At 40.5% G+C, this 22873-nt stretch overlaps 1 protein-coding gene across 5 annotated transcripts in view; it reads left to right on the forward strand.

Moving 5' to 3' along the window:
* Positions 1-22873, forward strand: part of nckap5l (NCK-associated protein 5-like) — a 657886-nt gene that overhangs the window by 15525 nt on the left and 619488 nt on the right. Inside the window, exon 1 of one of the 5 annotated variants that reach the window (XM_043694058.1) lies at positions 14329-14375. The exons of the other annotated variants lie outside the window; for them this stretch is intronic. The gene's annotated coding sequence lies outside the window, so the exon portion shown is untranslated. Of the gene's footprint in view, positions 1-14328; positions 14376-22873 lie in introns of those variants that run through there. 5 annotated transcript variants of the gene reach the window in all.

The raw sequence follows: 22873 nt of genomic DNA on the forward strand, positions 1-22873 counted from the left end.
TTATCTTTATTTAACTGTAACACCATTACATCCTTCTCTCTTTCAAACTGCAGACTGAACTCTACCATATTATGATCGCTGCTTCCTAAGTGTTCCCTTACTCTAAGATCTTTTATAAGGTCTGGTTCATTACATAGCACTAGGTCCAGTATAGCCTGCTCCCTTGTGGGCTCCATGACAAGCTGTTCCAAAAAGCCATCCTGTAAGCATTCCATGAATTCCCTTTCTTTGGAACCACTGGCAACATTATTTACCCAGTCCACCTGCATATTGAAGTCTCCCATGATCACCGTGACCTTGCCTTTCTGACATGCCTTCTCTATTTCCTGGTACATGTTGCGCCCCTGGTCCTGACCACAGTTAGGAGGTCTGTACATAACTCCCATTATGGCTTTCCTTTGTGATCTGAATGTCAAATTGCTCTTTGCTGAGTCTCCTTTCTTCACAATCCAGTCACTACATGTGATTATCAAAGTCTATTTAGAGTTTGATTTAGTGTAATAAAGCTGTATTTTCTGGGCTATACAGATTATGTTTGGTTTCAACTTAAAATCAATGGAATTGAAAATTCTGCACTTTCTATATCAGGTGGATGATGCAACACGTTGATTTTCTTCCCAAGCAGCGAAATCAAAAAGATCACCAATATATTTTGAGCCATAAAGTCTGTTCCTGATTCTTCACCTGTACGACTTGTGTATGGCACTGAAAATTTCTGCTTCATTGTAAATTTCTGATTTTGCAAGAGAGGAATTTGTTCTGAACAATGGTGCTATGTGGAATTGATATGCCTGTTTTAAATTGGAAAAGAGTTATCCGTACTATGGGTGGAATCTTTTATAGGGGTGTCAAAGATATGGCTTTGGCAAGAATTGTGGCATAGTCCGTGAGAAATCCACCAAGGCCTATCAAATTTTCAGAAGCAACTCACTGCTTCTTTTATCTATGTTCTAGGAGTCAAGGCGAGATTCTTCTTGGGAGCTGCAAAAGTTGCTAATTAAAGGGAATTATTGCTTGTTAATGACCTTATTAACTGCACATCTTGCTTCTTTAACATGCAGCTTCCTCTCCTCCCACCTTCCTGAGCAATCTGGATGCCAAGAATTCTCATCATGTAAGTCAGAGTGGGTACATGGCGACTTCAGCTCAGTACTTGCTCCAGATGAGCTCTATGTTGGCCGCCACGCACCTCAGGCATATACTCCATGGACACAAGCCTCTGCCACCCTATGTCCACAGCCATTGGCAGCGGACATGTGTCAGCCTCTGAGAACCTTTGTGCAACATCTCCAATCCATCTACAGGATGATTCTGCACTTCAGTGTTGCAGCTCCTGGTGAAACGGCAACTTTCATTATATGCATTAAGGACAGTTTGTAATTCAGGGACCTGTACCAGCTCGTGGACTGGTCCAGACTGCATAGAGTCGTAGAGATGTACAGCACAGAAACAGACACTGCGATCAAACGTGTCCATGCCGACCAGATATGCTAAATTAATCTAGCCTCATTTACCAGCACTTGGCCCATATCCCTCAACCCTTCTTATTCATATGCCCATCCAGATGCCTTTTAAATGTTGTAGCTGCACCAGCCTCCACCACTTTCTTTGGCAGCTCATTCCTTCACATGCCACCCTTTGCATGAAAAATGTACCCCTTAGGTCCCTTTTAAATCTTTCCCCTGTCACCTATCCCCTTGAGTTCTGGACTCCCCCACCCCGGGGAAAAGACCTTGTCTATTTACCCATCTCTGGACTATTTGCTTGCTGGCTTAGTGTTCACTCAGTCTGTCACTTGTCGGATGCTCATACCAGCCTTGCCTTGCCCTGTGCTTTTGCACTGTGCCCCTCAGACAGATGTACCAAACTCACCATACTGCTGTATTACCATGCCATTTAGTACATATACAAAACCAGGAAGTTTGTTATTGTTGTCAGCAGTTTCCATTTAAGTCAAGGGAGACAGTCTTCTGTAAGGGAGTCCTGGCACAATAGGTCAAGAGCAAACAAAAACAGAAAATGCAAAAGAAACTCAGCTGAAGAGAGAAAACAGAGTTAATTTTTAAAGTTCACTGACTATTCTTCAGAACAGAGACACGGGCAGTTTCTGATGCCAGATCAGGGGCTTGCACATGGTCAGTCACAGGAGCATCTCTAAAAAAGGGATAAGGAGCTGAATCATAGGTAGCACACCACTATCCTGACTCTTTTGAGCCTATTGTGGGCCATTTGCCTCCTAGAATGAGAGGCAGGTTTTAAAGAGATGTAAAGTAAGTGGCGCAGCTGATTGCTTTGGTGCAGGTGAGGAGGTGTCCTGAGCGAGTGAGTAGGCAACAGAGCTAGCATGCATCATTAATGGTGTCAGGGTTGGGATGTGTGACAGTGAGTGATGTTGCAAGCACCAGTGAGAGTGGTAGAGCATGAGGTCGGTGGGAGGTGGGTACAGGAATAATGATAGAGCAAGAGTGAGGTATTGGAGAGAAAATAGTGGCAGTAATGCTGGCAGAGTGGAGAATGTCAACCTTTTAACTTTGGACTAATATCCCTGGCCGCGAAGCAGGATATCAATTTCTCATTGTTTGCTATTTCTGGGGAAAATGTCAGAAATTGTGCAAGGCAGTGCCAGACTAAAAGTACTTGTCCAGATGCACAATGGCTTTTTAAAGATGGAACCAGTTCCAGAATGTCCCATCAATGCAGAGTTGTTCTGGCTATGGCAGGTGGTGGATTTAGGGCTAGAGTTGGGCGAGAGTGATGCTATAAGGATGAGGTTGACAGTTAATGAGGAGAGTTTGGTAAGATATGGCAAAAGATATATGCCACATGGCGAGAATCCCTCTGTGAAACTTGATGCTTAAAAGTAAATTCACCTGTACAGTGTTGATGAGTTATATGACAATTTGGTGTTTATGACAATTTGGAGAGCGACACAATCACTGATTTGTGTTAACATTGCCTGATGTTAAGCAGAACAGTGATTAAAAAATTAATTTGCTTTCAATTCTTGGTGACCTGTTGATATTACAACATTTCCAAGGGTGCTGCTATAGTCCTTCCTGAAGTTCTTTATTTTGATGGTCATTCTCTGTTTGGCTGTCAACTATCTTCTTGTACAAATACAATTTTATCAAAACATATTTAAAATGCAATTAAATACATATGGAAAATTGAAATAAAAAGTTTCTTACTCCAGAAATCATTATTTCTTGTTCAGACTTTTACGCATGTTTGCTTGGTGAATTCTTTGCCGATCTTTTCTCCCTTTATTAAAACATGACCAAATGTTGAAAAGATTAGCAGACTGATTGTTAACTTGTTGGGCCATGTACAGTACCTTTCATGGCCAACAAATCCTAGAGTGGGACTTGAATCCAGAACTACTGTCCCAGTACCTACTGAGCCAAAAAGCCTCCCGAACAGTATACCATGAGTAACTAATCAAAGACCTTGGGCGGAATCCGATAAAGGCCTGAACAGTGTGGGCTATGATAAGAAAAATGGGACAATTGAGAAGTTAGACCAGGCCTTTCTCGATATTGGGAACATCTCCTATTTTCAAACAGAGCCCTTGGCATTGAGATGAGATTCTTGATAGGCAGCGGTGAGATGCCTATTAAGGGGCATTATTGCTTGTTAACAGCTTCATTAACAGTGAATCGCCCCTCATTAATATTCCTATTTTACCATCCACTGTCACTTACCTTTTACTGGAAGTGATCTGCAGCCACAAAATGCCTGGCTGAACAGAGTCACTCTCCATGTGATCAGCAAAAGCATGGACATCATTTACTCTAGATAGGAGCTAACATGCCATTGCAAAATGCTGCTACACTTCATTTACAATCATATCATTAAGCATGTGTAATGCATGTGGTCTGAAAATATTGCGCTGCAAATGTTGGTCACAGGCACTGTCCACCATGTCTTTGTAAATTTCACATAACAATCTCAATGCAGCAGATATTATCAACACTGACTTAAGAAGAGGTGGATATTTCTTATAATGTACACAGTACTAGCAAAGCTTCCAAGGGCATTGTAGGGCACAGAACTAATCCCCTCTATATGTGCTCTGTGAGTACAATGACATTCACTACTACATAAAGTGAACTTCCATGTTTGATGTGAGGATAGGATGGGAAGCATTCAGAACTCATGGAATGAGAGAGAGGTAATTTGAACATGAAAAGGAATGCATGAAGGACAGCCTGGAGAATGATTGGTGCTAATGGGGGCTACTAGTGGCTGACAGTGGATTGGTTGCGGTAGGAGCCTGGTGATGATAAGGCCTGGTATATGGGGTTTGGAGTAAGCACATGGGAGAAGGTGCTCAGGCCCTAAAATTATTGAATTTGATATTGAATGCTGAAAGCTGCAACATCCCCATCCAGAAAATGAAATGCTGCTCTCCTAGCTTGGGCTGAGCTTTGCTGGAGCACAGCAGCAAGCCTGAGACAGCGATGTAAGCCAGGGAACCTGATGGTGTGTTGAAGTAATGGGCAATGGGAAGCTCAGAGTTATTTTTGTCAAGAGAACATAGATAGTTTGCAAAACGATCACCCAGTCTTCATTTCATCTGCCCAGCGTGGACGAGACCACATTGTGAGTGTCAAATACAGGAGACTAGATTGAGTAAACTGCAGGTAAATTGTTGCTTCATCTGGAAGATACGTCTGGACTCTTGGATAGTGAAGAAGGAGAAAGTAAATGGGTAGGATTTACACATTCTGGAAATGCATGGGGAGTTGCTATGAGGGTGTGGGGAGATGTTGGGAGTGGAGGGGAGTGGACCAAGGTGTCCTAGGAGGAACAGTCCCTGTGGAAGGCTGACAAGGTAGGGGAAGGAAATATGAGCCTGGGGGTGGCAATCTGCTGGTGGTGGTGGAAATGGTGGCTAATGTGGTTGTTGGTGGGGTAGTAAGTGATCCTATTGCTGTTCCGGGAGGGAAGAGAAGGAATGAGGGCTGCAGTGAGAGATGGGTCGGAGAACTGGCTGAGAGGCACTGTCAACTGCGGGAATCCTTGGTTGATGAAGAAAGTGAACATTTCAGAGGCCATTTTGTTGAAGTTGGCATCATCAGAACAGTTGTGAAGCAGACGGAGGAATTGGGAGAATTGAATGGAGACTTTATTAGAAGCAGGGTGTAAGGTTGTATAGTCAAGTAAACCATGAGAATTGATAGGATTGTAATGAATGTTGGTGGCCAGCTTATTCCCACTATCTTCTCCAAACCCACTGACTCCCATAGTTGGTCAGCATGGGCGGCACCGTGGCTCAGTGGTTAGTGCTGCTGCCTCACAGCACCAGGGACCCAGGTTCTATTCCAGCCTTGGGTGACTGTCTGCGTGGAGTTTGCGCATTCTCCCTGTGTCTGCATGGGTTTCCTCCCACAGTCCAAAGATGTGTAGGTTAGGTGAATTGGCCATGCCAAATTGCCTACAGTGTGCAGGTTAGGTTAATTGGGGTAAATGTATGGGAATGGGTCTGGGTGGGATACTCTTTGGAGGGTTGGTGTGGACTTGTTTGGCCAAATGGCCTGTTTCCACATTTCGGGACGCTATACCTGCTTTTCATTTATTCATTTAGTTTGTGGGTGAACTACAGCCTCGAATCATTTTGCTTATGTTCACTTTCAATGGCTGTAAATACAAACTCATTTTTGGAAATAGCTGAGTGCTTGACTGTCTGTGACAATCCCCCACAGAACAATGATAGCTTGCAAGCCTGTAGTGGGCATTGGAGACAGAGTAGAGGTGACTTAGAGAGGATGGGAGGATGGGATGTGGCTAAGGGCAGGTAAACTGTGTGACCAAACAGTAATTGGGGCAAGAAAAAGGTGCTGCGTGTGGTAGAATGTGTCAGCTATGTGTCATGCACTGCAGCTCTTGGATTTGCTTTCTCATTAAATTACCAGTGAAGGGCATCTCCACAATACCTAAACTTGGCCATTTTTAGACTGGAGTTAAAGGTGGCCCTGGTGTCAGAGGTTCCAGTCTATTCTGGGATATCCAGTCAGTGGTGAGTTCTTCTGACTATGAGGAGTAGTAGATTTGGGCTAGCATTGTATGCAAAGGGTGCTGTAGAGGTGTGGTTGATAGTTATTGAAGTAAGTTTGGGATGATATAGTGAAAAACTCACTCGGCCTCATGGGAGAAAAGCGCTTTGTGAAACTCGACAAAATTAATATTTGGAGGGATATTGGTGAAGTGAAGGAATGTGGGACTAGTTTAGTTTGGGATTACGGCCAGCATGGATTGGTTGGACCAAGTATCTGTTTCCATACAATATGACTCTCTGAGTCTAACATTGAGACTTAGCATACTATTTTGGATTTTCCATTCTAATTTATATTCTCCAATAATCTTTCATTATTGAATGAAGTATTCTGAGGTGAATGCAACCTAGAAGCTTCTTTACATTTTCATAAATCTTGTATAATTAGCTTGTTTTGCATATTTCACTTTTGCACAGTGGAAACAGAATTCAAATCATTCCAGGCTTTGGGAAAATGCAAGTTAGAATAACTCAGGCACTAGGAGAACAAGTTTAACTCTTCTTGTACACATATTTATATTAATATCACCTTATGCATGAATAAGAATATATTTATTAGTGATGATAAGGCTATTTACGCTTCAATGGATATTTGCTCATTAGATGAATTTTTCAGCTAAGGTTCAATAACTAAAGTTCAGTGAGGATTTCTTATTCCTGACCACTATCCAGTGAATCATAGGGCTCATTAAGGTACCCCAAGTTAGATGTCTGGTTAGAGGGATGTAGGTCTCTTTAACAAAAGGGACCTTAACAAAGGGGTCTACAGTGTATTTTAAAATGACTGTTTGAGGTCCATATTCTTAACTAATTATGTTAGAATTCAGCTGTTGATTGTCTATAAAGGCCATCATGTAGTTATACCATATACCAGAAAAGCCGATAGTCAATTCTCAATTTTTCATGTGTAAGCTATTCTTTTACAAAAGATGGATGCACTGATTCTACTGAGTATTTCTAGCGGAGGCGAGGGTTAAAATCTAATTGTTGAGTTTATCAATAGCACACATCAAAAGGCTAGTCGAAAAGGGGGAAGGCAACATATTCCTACATTTTTGTCTTTGAATTTGTCAATCAAGAAATTAATTTTGCAGTTAAGCTTCATTGCACTATTCATCTGCAAGATCACCATTTCTAACTTATATTTTTTATATACAGTGGTGTTATCGCTCTATTTGTAGCAGAAATCGGCTCCAATCTTTTCCCGCTTGAGAATATATGCAAATTTCTCATTTGTACTCACTCCTTCTTTTCACAAAATCAATTTGTTTCATACTTATTCATGGGATATGGGCATTTCTGGTAAAATTATATCCCTAATGGCTGTTGGTCCTGATGGATGAGATGCTACGGTGAAACATCTTAGTAAGCCTCACGGGAGAGAAGCCCTCAGTGAAACTCAACAAAAATTAATGTTTGGAGGGATATAGGCCAAGTGTAGGCAGGTGGGACTAAGTCAGTTTGGAAGTATGGTTGGCATGAACTAGTTGGACCCTAAAGAGGAGAAAGAAAATTGTTGTGACTGAATCCTAGTCTTGGTAACCTGTGTCATGACCAGGTGAGAAGGTGAATTGGCTTTCTTCTTTTTAACTCACTCGGTTGGCTGTAATGAAGATTTTAATTCTTTTTAAGCATACAACAGTATCATATTTTGATGAAAACTCAGTATTAGTCAAGAGTAAGGAGCCAATGACAATATTTCTCTCAAGTGAAAACAAGAGTAATTCTATTACTTTCAGAAAAAATATAAAATATGTACATAAAGTTTAAAAAAAGAGAAGAGCATCTAGTATGAAAACATGTTTTTAACTGCATAAAATCTGTGTCCTTAGAGTTTTTGAGGTATTAGGTTTAACCTGACACCACAATTGTTTATTAGCGACTGGAATCTTCTTCAGTAGCAAAATTTGACTTCATACTGAATGGATGTTTTTCTGATGTGGCTTTCACAAGGTGTTTCTTCTAAGAGGCAGAGAGAGAGAGAGAAAGAGAGTAATCCCTTCAGATTTGCTGTTAAATCCACCAATCATCTCTCTGTTTTACCCAAAAACTGTTGTCTGAAGTACAGTTCAGTTTTGTAATTATGTATCTGGCTTTATTGTTATTTTAAGCTTGATAATCTGCAGTTAAATATTCCATCCCAACATTTGATATGTTCAGACAGTTGTAAATAAAACAGGAGATATAGATCTGAGTGACTGATTTCAATCATATTGGTGACAAGTTAAGTTCAGACTGGGTCTTGTTTATTGATGATTTCATGAACGCACTCAACCCAAGTCAGGTGATTATAATGGCCATCTTGAGTTAGTGATTTCTCTTTTTAAAATCAGTTTAGTTCATGAAAAGTCAGAGACATTAATATCAGATGAGGGGAATCCAAATTTGATAAACTATTTCTATCACTATCATAAAACATATCATGCTATATTCTTATTTACATATTTTAAATGTTTAGTTAGACCATTTCAGAATCAACCACATTGACGTGGGTCTGACATCACACATAGTCAAGAAGACATAAGAGCACTGGATTGTTTCCCCAAATGATTGTATTATAACCTGTTATCACCAATTAGTTGGTTTTTGTGACAGTTTAGTTTCTTCAGTCAATTTTTTATTTTCAACATGGTCTGCACTTGCACTTTGAAATGACTAAGTTGTTTTAACATATTTGTTAACAAATATTAATCATGAAAACTATATTGAGTGTTAATATGATGGAATGGACACTTACCTCTCATTGAATTTGTAATTACATGCCTGAGTGCCAGTGAGAGTAACATAACCATAACGTACCACATAGATTTATCAATGCTGTTTGTTTGGAACCTATTTATTTCTGAACAATTTTGTATACAACCAGTTCAACATAGACTAACAAACATAAACCCACTTGGCACTTCATTCTATGTCATAATTAGGTCTATTCCATGCCACGTGTTTCAAAGCATTTCTTGTAGCTATAATAATAACCTTCTCACACTAAGCCTGATTATGAATTGCTCTATCATGAATACACTTAACTTGAACAGACAGGACCATTGATTGAATCCTTTCAACTTTTTTTTTGCATTTCTGCAAATTCTTTATCAAGTACTAAGTCAACCGCTAAAAAAGATATCTATCTCTTGCCTGGTAAATTCTTTATTTGTATTTTTTTCCCTTTATTTCTGACAGTATTCAAATAATGTTTTATAAGCTTCCTTATGGATTGATTCTCTGAAGGCAATCAGGCTGATTTAATGGTAATATGCATAACGTACCTTGAGGTGATGGGCTGTGCAGATATGGCACCGTCGCCTTACTGCTGTCGACACTGAATATGTAGGAGTGAATTCTATGGCCCAGTTGTGTGCAGTCCTAATGCTGGAATCCAGGATCGACCATGCCAGGAGTCAATGAAGTAGCCCTTTTGTGGGTTGTTTAGGACACAGGTCAGATAAATACCAGAAGCATGGAAATGAGAAATTATGGCTACACCGTGGAATTAAATCTGTCGAGTTCCAAGTTAAGAAGTTTGATATTGTATGTTGTTCTAATTAATTGCTTTAAGTTATTGAAATGAAAGCCTTGACTGAAGCTTCAATTAAAAAATAAAATAATTTTTCTTGATAGGAAGCCTTGACTACAATGCAATCCAAATGTATTTGTCTAAATTAAAATTTTGTTTTGTTCATGACTTTGTCTATGAACAAGTCATCAGTCATCAGATCCAAATTGTTTTGAGTGATTTTTCAGTTGGGTCTGTTTATTTTATACCTTTATTATTTAATAGGAATCCAGGCCAAACCACTCAGGCAACAAATAATTCATTGCGTCTGTTGAGTTTGTTATTATTCAATCCTCTGAAATATTAATTATAGACTAATTTGTAACATTGCATTTGTTGTTGCTGTCCAAGGAAAGTAAAAACCCTAAAACTTTTGGTGTTTGGCTGCTGGCAAGTGTAAAACTAGTGAGATTTTTCCTTGTCATATCAGTGTTGCTACCAAAGTTGTCTTTCATGACTTCTGCCATGTTTCACCCTTACTTTGGCTGAAGCCCATTCCTGGAACTTCTTCTTGGAAATTCTGTGATTGAATCTGACTTCCCTCAACTCATATTATTGTCATTTTCTTGCTTGAGCTTGGTTTTGGTTGAATGAAATATTTTTGAGCTGGCCATTAGATTAGATTAGATTAGATTACTTTAGATTAGATTAGATTAGATTACTTCACATCTTTGGACTGTGGGAGGAAACCGGAGCACCTGGAGGAAACCCACGCAGACACAGGGAGAACGTGCAAACTCCACACAGTCAGTCGCCTGGCGCTGTGAGGCAGCAGTGCTAACCACTGGGTCACCGTGCCGCCCAGTTGTTTTGTTCCACTGGATTACATGTGAGAAAGAAGGATGTAGGAGTGCCTCTGTGCTTTTTCTAACATTGAATTTGAGGGTAAAATATTTGACCATTTTTTCATGTTGCACTTCTTACTGAAAATTGTTGCTTTTATAAATATTTTCTGGTGTAGAAACTTTTGAATAGCTATTGTATGATTTTCTTCATTTGTATTTTTGGTGTAGGCTGTGTCTTGGAGGAAGGTGAATCAGACTGGAAGTTGGAGCAGTCAGGAAAATTGGCGTCAAGGAAGACAGAGGTCAAGCTGTGTTTTGGTTGTATGGAGGAAAGGCAAGGAATGAGAAAGGGCTGAAAGGATACTTGGCAGGGAGGATCTAGGGCATTGATACAATGTATACTTGAACATTGTCAAAAGTCACATGACATCAGGTTATAGTCCAACAGGTTTATTTGAAATCACAAGCTTTTGGAATGCTGTCCCTTCATTGCACCTGACAAATGGGCAGCGCTATGAAAGCTTGTGATTTTGAATAAATGTGTTGGACAATAACCTGATGTCATGTGACTTTTGACTATGTCCATCCCAGTCCAACACAGGCACCCCACATCATCACTTGGACATTAGTAGATAGAAGGACCAGAATGTTGTTAAGAAGATTAGTGGAGATAAAATAATCAAGACATTCTAAAATCATGGGTATAGATCAGAGTGGTGCTGGAAAAACATAGCAGGTCAGGCAGCATCCGAGGAACAGAAAAATCGACGTTTCAGGCAAAAGCCCTTCATCAGGAATAGAGGCAGGAAGCCTCCAGGGTGGAGAGATATTCACTGAGATTCTTATGCAGAGAGGAGAACTTCTTCAAGGTAGGCATCCTTGCAAGAGGATTTTCAGTAAGGTTAAAATCAACTACTAAAATCATGTGCAAGTGGAAATTAACATGGCAAAAAAAAATCCAAACCGTTTTGGAAGGGGAATGAAATCTGGCATTAGGCATGGGAAATGCTGAGGGGAAGAAATGGCTGGAAATTGCTGAAGTACATAATCTCAGCATTGAGACTGAAGGAGTTATAGCTTTTCAGAAAATTAAATGATCTTCAAATAAAGATGTTGATGAAGGCTCAAAACATTCTTATGAACAGGTTTAATTGTGGGAATGTTTTGAGCCTTTTTTTTATCCATAAAGGTAAATATCCAAGTGGAGGTCCAAAGACATCAAAAGAATAGTTTGAGAAATTTCATTGTTTCAGTTCTTTGTTTTATTCTTGGTAAATTTTCATTACTGTTTACGGTCATCCCTTGAATCGTGAATCCAATTTAATGGAGAAGCATAATTGGATCTATGGTTGAGTTTCAAATGTCTATGGAATATACATCAGGCAAGTTGTACAATGGGCTATCAGTGAAGATGAAAGATTTCTTAAATTTGTTAAGATTGATTTATTCAGCCTTGGTTCTAGAAATATATTTACTGTCAGTGGAAAGTACTGTAGACATAGGGAGCAATCTGTCTATCTGAACAGATAGGCCTGATGCACACTTGATATTGGGCCTCATGTCTCAATTACATGATATCACTGAGTACAAGATGAGTTGGCTGCCTCCAGGCATTTCCCTGGCAGAGACAAAAAAAGGGAAAAATACAATTAAATGGATAACTGAGACATGCTGATCTGACTTGTCATTTCAAACAATATTCAAGAAGCTTGAAACCATCCAGGATAAAGCAGTATGCTTAATCATCAGTTGAAACTTTATTGCTGGAACAGCACAGCAGGTCAGGCAGCATCCAGGGAACAGGAGATTCGACGTTTCGGGCATCAGCACATCCACAAACATCCACTCCCTCCACCACCGATGCCTTGTAGCAGCAGCGTGTACCATCTACAAGGTATATTGCAGAAATTACCCAAAGATCCTTAGACAGCACTTTCCAAACCCATGATTACTAGTGTCTATAAAGACAAGGGCAGCAGATATATGGGAACACCATCACCTGCATATCCCCTTAGGCACTCAACACCCTAACTTAGAAATGTATTGCCATTCTTTCGTTGTTGCTGGGAATTCCCTCCTTAAGGGATTTGTGAGTCAACTTACAGAATGGGGACTGCAGCAGGTCAAGAAAGCAGCTCGCTGCCACATTCTCAAGAGCAACTCGGAGAGTGCAATGAATGTTCATTCATCCATAACCCATGAGTGAGTACTGTTTTTTTTAAAAATGGAGATCCATTAAAACCAGTACATTAAGTTCCCCTTAATACAGGCTTTTTACAGGTTTTCCCACCAGGCAATTGGGTGAGAGGGAAGAGGATAGGGGATAGAGATGCACTTGGGAAGTGGAGTCGTCTATGGTCATAACGCTGCCATGGACACAGGTTGAGGCATTCTCTGCTCCTGCCAGCTCCATATATAATCGGCATTTTATATATAATTTTCTTGGCGGTCTCTTTAACTTGATTAGTAAGGCCACTTGCAGATTATGTTTTCCTGAATGGATTTGTCTCACTATCAATTAGATTGGATGCAGGCAACACAAATTGTACAATGAAGACCTGAAAACAAACAAACAAACAAACACATGCACACACGCACCATGTCCATAAACCGTAAGGGGTATCTGACCGACAGGCTACAAAAAACAAATATATATGAGATACCTGAAAAGTAAAACAGGCTATAAAGGTCTTAAACCTCCTGAATCTTTCTGCCACTGAGCCACTACAACATCAGTGGAGGTGCAGGAGAAACTGCAAATGCAGCAGCTGAAACAACAAATCCAGTGGTGCAATGGCAGAAATTCCAAAGAAACTAGGGCTATAACAGAGTAGTAAACAAAAAAAATATTGGCCCTCTCTCAAGACAATGTTTGCTGTTATTCAAACTACCTTAAGAATATATGTAATTTCTTCACAGTATCAATTACTATCATAATAATGAAAATAGCATGAGAGGTGTTATAGGCTGCATCATGTTGATTTTAAACAAATAAGCTTCTTGGAAATATAATTTTTAGATATGTTTTAATCAAATAAATGGACAATGTTAGATTTTAGACCTGTTCTTTATTTTAGTAAATAGGCTCAGGGAAGACTAATGGTCTAGTCATCTGTTTTTATTTAGGTACAGCTCTTTTTTTAAGAGATGTTTGGAAAAAAGATAGCAAAACTGACAGATACTTGACTTCTGGATAATTTTTCAAGTTAAACTTATTCAATAAAGAAGTATCTCTTTCAATGAGTATAGATATTCCAGAAAAATATGATTTACTGAAAAAATTTTACAGAACACTGGGGCTTAGTTGCAAACAGTCAACACTGCCAGACTCTGTAATTTTGTTGACATTTGTAAGTAATAGTTTGACTCCTAAACAACACATGAAATGTGTTTTGAATTCACAAAGGGTGTATTTAGTGAAGTCATTCATGGTAGGGAGATGTTTACAGGTGAAACCAATAACTAATTGCGTGTATTACATTCCTGGGGATGCAGGAGAAAACATCTTGTGAAACCACCAACGTTTGGAGAAAATAATTTGTGTTCTTTGCCAGAAATGGGAGATAGAAGAAGTCAAGATTTCTTGCAAATGATTTATCTCCTATTTCAAATGAAGCATAAATAAGCACAAGAAGCCAACCATTTTGACAAAAAAAAAATCAAGCAATTGACTAGTCAACTATTCAAAACTACAACTTATTTACAAACACCCTAATGAATTTTTGTACTAAATTTGCCTTACTTCTGTTATGCCAACGTAATGCCAGTGGAAAATGCAAGTTGTGGGCTGGGTTTGGGCCATTAAACTGTGGTTAATTCTTTGCAGTGTGACTGACTGAAGAATGTGTAAGTTATGAATCATTAGTGGGCAAATGAGAAAATACCAGTTTGTATACATTCTCGAGAATGCCACTAGGTAAAACACAGAGATTGGAGAAAGGATTTAAATCTATCTAGCTCCAGTCTTTTTCTTTATGGACAGGTGAGGTTTGTTAATTCACTTGCAACGCATTTGATCTGGATGTTGTTCTCAGAGCACTTTTTGTTTGAACAAAATGTAACTCTAGGCAATTCCTTTCAGTGCAGAGGTAAGTTTTCAATGTCATTTGTCGTCTCAAATATAGACAGTGTAAACATGTTATTCCTGTCTCTGATCTGAAGCAGACTGTCAAAAGTTAAACTCGCTTGTGGGATCAGTATATTGACATTTTGGTATCTGATAAAAGTAGTTCTTTAGGAGAAAGCTTGTAGGTTTGCCAACAGGTGGAATTACCTCCCTGACGCTAGTTGGCTCTCTTGTTTGTTTTTATCTATTTTGGGAAGAGGTAAGATATCTTCCAAATATTTGACTTAATATTTTTAATCAATAGATTTAGAAGTTTTATCCAAATGCCTTTTCTTATATATTTTTCATTTTACTGCAATAGTTTATTCTTTCATTTGAACCTACTGTTTTCTATGTGGAGGATATTAGCAATAAAAGTTGTGCAATTTAATATGGCTTTAGCAGACATCTCAAAATGTCTTTAAATTGTATAAGAAATACACATAGCTAAAAAATTGGATCTTAATTCTCTCCAAAGTATTTCAGAGTAATGAGATCTAGTCAAAGCGTTAGTTGTGGGCATTTCTTTTTCCTTTCACTTTGTGCAAGCTGCAGCTGCTTTTTCTTTTAATTTGTTTTAACTTTCTTTTAAGAAGTCTGCTGTGTTTCGGCTGTGTTGTGCCTCAGTCTTTTGTTATGGTGTCATGGTAAAATTGAAGAAGCAGCATGAAGAAGGTTACAAGGCAAACAAAGCGCAGATTTATGCCCATATTTGCAATGCAACAGCAAAGTTGCATGTGTTGTAAATTTGCAGCTGGCACATAGCACATTGGGTTTACAATTGTTTAACCTATTTGAAGTTCAACATGAAAACTTCTACATTTTATCACTTCATTTGTACTAAACTGTGCAACATGAGTTTAACCTTGTAGCAAAATTCCAATCTACTTGTGAGTCTAAACATTTGAAACAATGGTTTTGAAGTGACTCATTTTCTTTCCGATGTGTGCAGTTGCCAGGCAGATGCTGTACTTTGCACTTTGTACCGGATGTCTTTTCATTTACTCAGATTACTGAGAATAAGTGATTTAAAGTTAATGATACATTAAACTTTGAGGCATAATTTAAATTAACATGAGACATTTCACTGATTTTCTTTCATCTCTAGATATAAAGAGTAGCAAACCGTTCTCGTTTTCAGTTCTCTTACCTTCTCCCACCAGCCTGGAAACACGCTTTCATTTATTTCATATTCATAGTGTCACATTCATGGTAACATATCACTTTCGTTAATATGTCATGATTTAATTGGTTCATGGGATGTGAGTTTTGCTGACAAAGTCAGTATTTAGTTCCAATACCTAATTGTCCTTGAGAAGATAGCAGTGAGCACTTTCTTGAACCACTGTGGACCTAATGAAGTAGGCATGCCCAGAATGTTATTCGGAGGGAATAAAATTTACACTTCTAGTGATAGTAGAAATCTAACTTTTGCGTGAAAGCAATGCTTGGAATTAAGAAAAAAACAAGTGTTTTCTTCTTTTGGAGATTGACAGCGAATAATGAAAAATAAAGCACTGTACTCGAAAGTATGCAGTGCTGTCCTTCCAAGCCTTATACATTCAGGTAGAAATGTGAACGCACAATGCCTGGATCAATAAATGTTTCTTTCAGCCTTGGTATCTGGCTGTATCATTAAAAAGTGCTGAACAAACACGATGCTATTTGGGGTAATGTTGCTACACAGAAGCCATTTTATAGAAACAAATAGAACTAAAGTAGGAGCTGAATGTACCATCTCGTATTTTCTTTCTGATTAAATTTGAGGCACACAGGATGGTGTATTGCATGATAGACACAACTCTTGGTCTGAATGAAGGATTCTCTTGTATTAATTATGGTGTGAGCATTTTCCAAATTGCATCAAGTTCCACTCATTCTTCACCTCTGTACTTTCTGACTGACCTTAGCTCCAGATCCTGCAAAGCTCTTTGATTTTAACATTTTCATTCTTTTTTCTCAGATTCCTGCATGATCTGACCTCACCTATCTCTGTAATGTCCTCCATCTCTGTAACCCTTAGTGTCTATTCAATTCTGGCCTCTTAATTATCCTCATAATATTACTACTGGTTGTCATGCTTACAAATGCTTAGGCCCTAAACTCTGGCATTCTCTTTGTAAATTTCTCTCTCACTCACTTCCTCTTTCTCTCTTCCCTCTTTAAGACACTTACTGAAACAAATCTCTTGGAGCAAATCTTTGGTAACCTGCCCAAATGCCACCTTACTTGACACAATGTCAAATTATTTTCCTAACTTGACTGCGAAATGCTTTAGGATGCTTTAGGATGTTTAGGGTTGGCATGGTGGCTCAGTGGTGAGCATGCTGCCTCACAGCAACAGGGGCATGGGTGACTATCTGTATGGAGTTTGCACAATCTCACCATGTCTGTGTGGGTTTCCTCCAGGTGCTCTGGTATCCTCTCACAGCCCAAAGATGTGCAAGGTAGGTGGATTGGCCAAGCTAAATTGCCCGTAGTGTCCAGGAATATGTAGGTTAGGAGGGTTGGTGCAGACTCAGTGAACCAAATAGCCTGTTTCTGAAGTGTAGTAATTCTATATTAAAGCTACAATGTAAATGCACGTTGAAATATAACTGCAGGACCAATTAACAATGTTCAGTGATGTCCAGTTTGGCTTCCATCAGGGCCATTCAGCTCTTGAACTCATTATAGTCTTGGTTCAAACACCGACAAAAGAGCTGAATTCCAGCTGTGAGGTAAAAGTGACACCGCATGGCATCAAGGCTGCATTCGACTGAGTGTGGCATCAGGGTATCTTGGCAAAGCTGGAATCAATGGGTATCGGGGCAGAGTTTCTGGTGGTTGGAGTTGTAACTGACACATAGGAAGATGGTCATGGTTGTTGAAGGTCAGTCATCTCAGGTCCAGGATATCTCTGCAGGAGTTCCTCAGGGTAGTAACGCAGGCCCAATGATGTTCAGCTGCTTCATCAATGATCTTCCTGACATCATAAGGTCAGAAGTGGGCATGTTTGCCAATGATTGCATTATGTTCAGCACAATTCATGATCCCTCAGATATTGAAGCAGTCTGTGTTTAAATGCAAGATGATCTGGGCAGTATCCAGGCTTGAGCTGACAAATGGCAAACAGCATTCATCCGTTTAAATGCCAGGCTATGACCATCACCAAAATGAGACAATCTCACTCCCTCCCCTTGACATTCAATTGGGTTACCATCACTGAATCCCCCACTATCGATATCCTGGGGATTACCATTGACCAGAAACTCAACTAGACTTGGCACATAAACACAGTGGCTGCAGCAGGTCAGAGGCTAGGAATACTGCAGCAAGTAACTCATCTCTTGACTCCCCAAAACCTATCTGTTGTCTACAAGGCACAAGTCAGGTGTGATGGAATATTCCCAACTTGCCTGGATGATTGCAACCCCAGTAACACTCAAGAAGCTCAACACCATCTAGGACAAAGCAGTCTGCTTCATTGGCACCACATCCACAAGCTTTTACTCCCTCCACCAGGGACACTCAGAAGCAGCAGTATGTACCATCTACAAGATTCACTGTAGAAATTCATGAAAGGTCCTTAGACAGCACCTTCCAAACCCATGACTCCTTTCATATAGAAGCACAAGGGAAACTTGTGCTCAGCAGGGGGTTGGGAACCTGTGGAGTAGTTCCAGTCCGCAGAAGGATGAGAGTAGGGAGGACATGGACAGGATTTCACGGCCACAGGAATGTGCTGGCAGACAGCAATCTGGTTTGAAATGTGTCTACTTCAATGCCAGGAGTATTAAGAATAAGTTAGGTGGGCTTGCAGCATGGATAGGTACCTGGGACTTAGATGTTGTGGCCATTTCGGAGACATGGATAGTATTGGGTCATGAATGGATGTTGCAGTTTCCAGGGTTTAGATCTTTCATCAAGATCAAGGAAGACAGTAAAAGAGGGGGAAGTGTGGTTTTGTTAGTCGAGGACAGTATAACAGTGGCTGAAAGAACTTTTCACGAGGACTTGTCTACTGAGGTGGTATGGGCTGAGGTTAGAAACAGGAGAGGAGAGGTCACACTGCTGGGAGTTTTTAAAAGACCTTTGCAAAGTTCCAGGGATGTGGAGGAGAAGATTGGCAAAACAATTCTGGGCAGGAGTGAAAGGAACAGGATGGTCATTATGGGGGACTTTAACTTCCCCAACATTGACTGGAAATGTTATATGGTGGAGGTGGGTACTGCAAATGCTGGAGATTAGAGTCAAGATTAGAGTGGTGCTGGAAAAACACAGCAGGCAAGGCAGCATTCAAAGAGCAGGAAAATCAATGTATTGGGCAAAAGCCTTTCATTCCTGGTGAAGGGCTTTTGCCCAAAACATTGATTTTCCTGCTCCTGGGATGCTGCCTGGCCTGCTGTGCTTTTCCAACACCATTCTTATCTTGATTGGAAATGCTACAACTCTAGTAAGTTTGATGGATCAGTTTTTGTCCAGTGTGTGCAGAGGGTTTCCTGACACAGTATGTCGAAGGGCAGACAAGAGGGGAAGCCACACTGGATCTGAACTTGGTAATGAATCAGGCCATGTGTTTGATTTAGTGGATTGGTGAGCACTTTGGAGAAACTGACCATAGTTCAGTTATGCTTAATTTAGCAATAGAAGGGGATAGATACATGCCACAGAGCAAGAGTTATAGATGGGGGAAGGGCAACTACAATGCGATTAGGCAAGATTTAGGACACATAGAATGGGGTGGCAAAATGCTGGGGATGGGGACAATCGAAATGTGGAGCTGGTTTAAGGAACAGATATTGCCTGTCCTTGATAGATATGTCCCTGTCAGGCAGGGAGGAAGTGATAAGGTAAGGGAGCCATGGTTTACTAAAGAAATTGTATCTCGTATTAAGCAGAAGAGGGAGGCTTATGTGACGTTGAGATGAGATGGTTCAGATGAGGCGATGGAGAGTTACAAATTAGCTAGGAAGGATTTAAAGAGAGTTAAGAAGAGCAAAGACGGGATATGAGCAGTCTTTAGCAGGTAGAATAAAGGAGAACCCTAAAGCTTTCTATAGGTATGTGAGGAATAAAAGGATGACCAGGGTAGGAATAGGGCCAGTCAAAGACAGAAGTGGGAAGCTGTGTGTGGACCCTGTGGAGATCAGACGGGTGCTAAATTAATATTTCTCATCTGTTTTCACTCAAATAAAGGAGAATATTCTAGAGGAGAAGACTGCGATATGGGATATTAGACTTGAAAGGACTGAAATTAGTAAGGAGGAGGTGTTACCAATTCTAGAATGTATGTAAGTAGGTAAGTCCCCTGGGCCAGATGGGATTTATCTGAGGATTCTCTGGGAAGCTAGGGAGGAGATGGTGGAGTCTTTGGCCTTAATCTTTGAGTCATTATTGTCTACAGGTTTAGTACCTGAGGACTGGAGGATTGCAAATGTTGCACCCTTGTCCAAGAAGGGCAGCAGAGATGAGCCAGGTAATTATAGACAGTGAGCCTTATGTCTGTTGTAGGAAAGGTTTTGAAAAGGATTATAAGAGATAGGATTTATAATCATCTAGCAAGCAACAGTTTGATTGGAGATAGTGAACATGGTTTCGTCAAGGGCAGGTCATGTCTCACAAACCTCATTGGTTTTTTTGAGAAGGTGACCAAGCATGTGGATGAGGGTAGGGCAGTTGGCATGGTGTACATAGACTTCAGTAAAGCCTTTGATAAGGTTCCACATAGGAGGCTGTTGGAGAAAATGCAGACGCATGGGATTGAGGGTGATTTAGCAGCTTGGATTAGAAACTGGCTTTCTGTCAGAAGACAATGAATAGTGGTTAATGGAAAATATTCAGCCTGGAGTCCAGTTACTAGTGGTGTGCCACAATGATCTGTTTTGGGACCACTGCTGTTTGTTATTTTTATAAATGACTTGGACGCAGGCAAAGTTGGATGGGTTAGTAAGTTTGCAAATGACACTAGGGGCAGCACGGTGGCTCAGTGGTCAGCACTGTTGCCTCATAGCACCAGGGTCCCAGGTTCGATTCCAGCCTCGGATGACTGTCTGTGTGGATTTTGCACATTCTCTCCATGTGGGCAGCACGGTGGCAGTGGGCAGCACGGTGGCACTGTGGTTAGCACTGCTGCCTCACAGCGCCAGAGACCCGAGTTCAATTCCCACCTCAGGCGTGGGGTTTGCACATTCTCCCCGTGTCTGTGTGGGTTTCCTCCGGGTGCCCCGGTTTCTTCCACAGTCCAAAAAATGTGCAGGTTAGGTGAATTGGCCATGTTAAATTGCCTATAGTGTTAAGTGAAGGGGTAAATGTAGGGAAATGGGTCTGGGTGGGTTGCTCTTCGGAGGGTCGGTGTGAACTTGTTGGGCTGAAGGGCCTGTTTCCACACTGTAAGTAATCTAATCTAATCTAATCAAATAAAGTCAGTGGAGTGGTGGACAGTGTGGAAGAATGTTGTAGGTTGCAGGTGGATTTGGATAAACTGCAGAATTGGGCTGAGAGGTAGCAAATGGAGTTCAATGCAGATAAATGTGACATGATTCACTTGAGGAAGAATAACAGGAAGGCAGAATATTGGGTCAATGGAAAGATTCTTGGTAGTATGAATGTGCAGAGGGATAGTGGTGTCCATGTACATAGATCCCTGAATGTTGCCACCCAGGTTGGAAGTGCTGTTAAGAAGGCATAAAGTGTGTAAGGTTTTATTGGTAGAGGGATTGAGTTAAGGAGCGGTGATGTCATGCTGCAACTCTACAAAATGCGAGTGTGGCCTCTCTTGGAATATTGTATACAGTTCTGGTCGCCCTGTTACAGGAAGAATGTGGAACCATTGGTGCAGAGGAGATTTACCAGAATGTTGCCTGGACTGGAGCGAAGGTCTTATGAGGAAAGACTGAGGGACTTGGGTTTGTGCACATTGGAGAGAAGAAGGCTAAGAGGTTATTAAAAGACGCATACAAGATAATCAGAGGATTAGATAAGGAGGACAGTGAGAGTCTTTTTCCTAGGATGATTACGTCAACTTGTACAAGGGGGCATAGCGACAAATTGAGGGGTGATAGATTTAAGACAGATGTCAGAGGCAGGTTCTTTACTCCGAGAGTGGTAAGGGCGTGGAATGCCCTGCCTGCCAACGTAGTTAGCCACATTAGGGGCATTTAAACAAACCTTGGGTAAGCACATGGATGACGATAGGACATTGTAGGGGGATGGGCTTAGATTAGTTCACAGGTCGGTGCATAATTGAGGGCCGAAGGGCCTGCTTGCGCTGTATTGTTCTATGTTCTATGTTCTAAGCATGGTAACACCACCACCTGTAATTTCCCCTTCAAGTCACTCACCATTCTGACTTGGAAACATATCATAATTTTTTTCATTGTTGTTGGGTCAAAAACCTGGAATTCTCTCCCTAACGGTGTTGTGGATCTACCTACAGCAGGTGGACTGCAACGGTTCAAGAAGGCAGCTCACCACCACCTTCTCAAGGACAACTAGGGACAGGCAATAAATGCTGGTGAGCCACATTCCACAAAAAATGACATTATAAAAAAAGACTGAATAACAAAATTATTTTTTATGCAAGAAGATTTCAAACAACTGATCTAGCAGTAGGTAATAGATGATTAACGTTGAGAATGGACAGTCATTTATTTTTGAGGAACTTATATTGCAAATTAATTGATCTTAGCTATTGGCTGATGCCACACATATGTAATTCAACGGGACCACGAATAATCTTGAGCTCCAACTGCACTTTCTCACCCACTAATACTCTGAGAGGTTAAAAACCTGGCTGTCTGAGCCTGAAATGTATTCAACGATGAAGCATCCACAACGTATGTGGTTGTGAATTCCAAGGATTCACAGTCTTTTGAGTGAATTTCTCCTTTTCTCAGTCCTAAATAATCGTACCCTATCCTAAACCTATGCCCTGTTTATAACTCCCCAACTCGGGGGAACAATCTCTGAGTCCACCCTATTGAGCCTCTTCAGAATTTTGTCTGTTTCGATGAAATAATTTCTCATTCCTCAAAGGTTGCCTCTAGGTGGTGTAAAGTGCACGCATGCTCAAAGAGGTCAAATGAATTATCTACCAGTCACCTTTATTATGACGGAGTGTGGAGGTTTAAGCACATTCACAAAGACTCATTTTCTGTGTTTCTCCCAGAAATCATGATTATGGTCTTTGAAAGTGTCCAGCAAAAATGTTACCACATACTGTACAGCCCTTATAACAATGATCGCCAGCCTGAGACATTCCCTTACCTTTGCTGCAACCCCCCACAACCTTAATGCAATTTCATTACCGAAGTGAATGTGACAAACACTGACAGTTAGTGGCACCATCTGTGCAGGTTCAGCAGGTGGTGGCCACTTTATTTCTGGCCATCTTG

The sequence above is a fragment of the Chiloscyllium plagiosum genome, chromosome 7, assembly GCF_004010195.1.
Source record: "Chiloscyllium plagiosum isolate BGI_BamShark_2017 chromosome 7, ASM401019v2, whole genome shotgun sequence".
NCBI classification, from domain to species: domain Eukaryota; kingdom Metazoa; phylum Chordata; class Chondrichthyes; order Orectolobiformes; family Hemiscylliidae; genus Chiloscyllium; species Chiloscyllium plagiosum.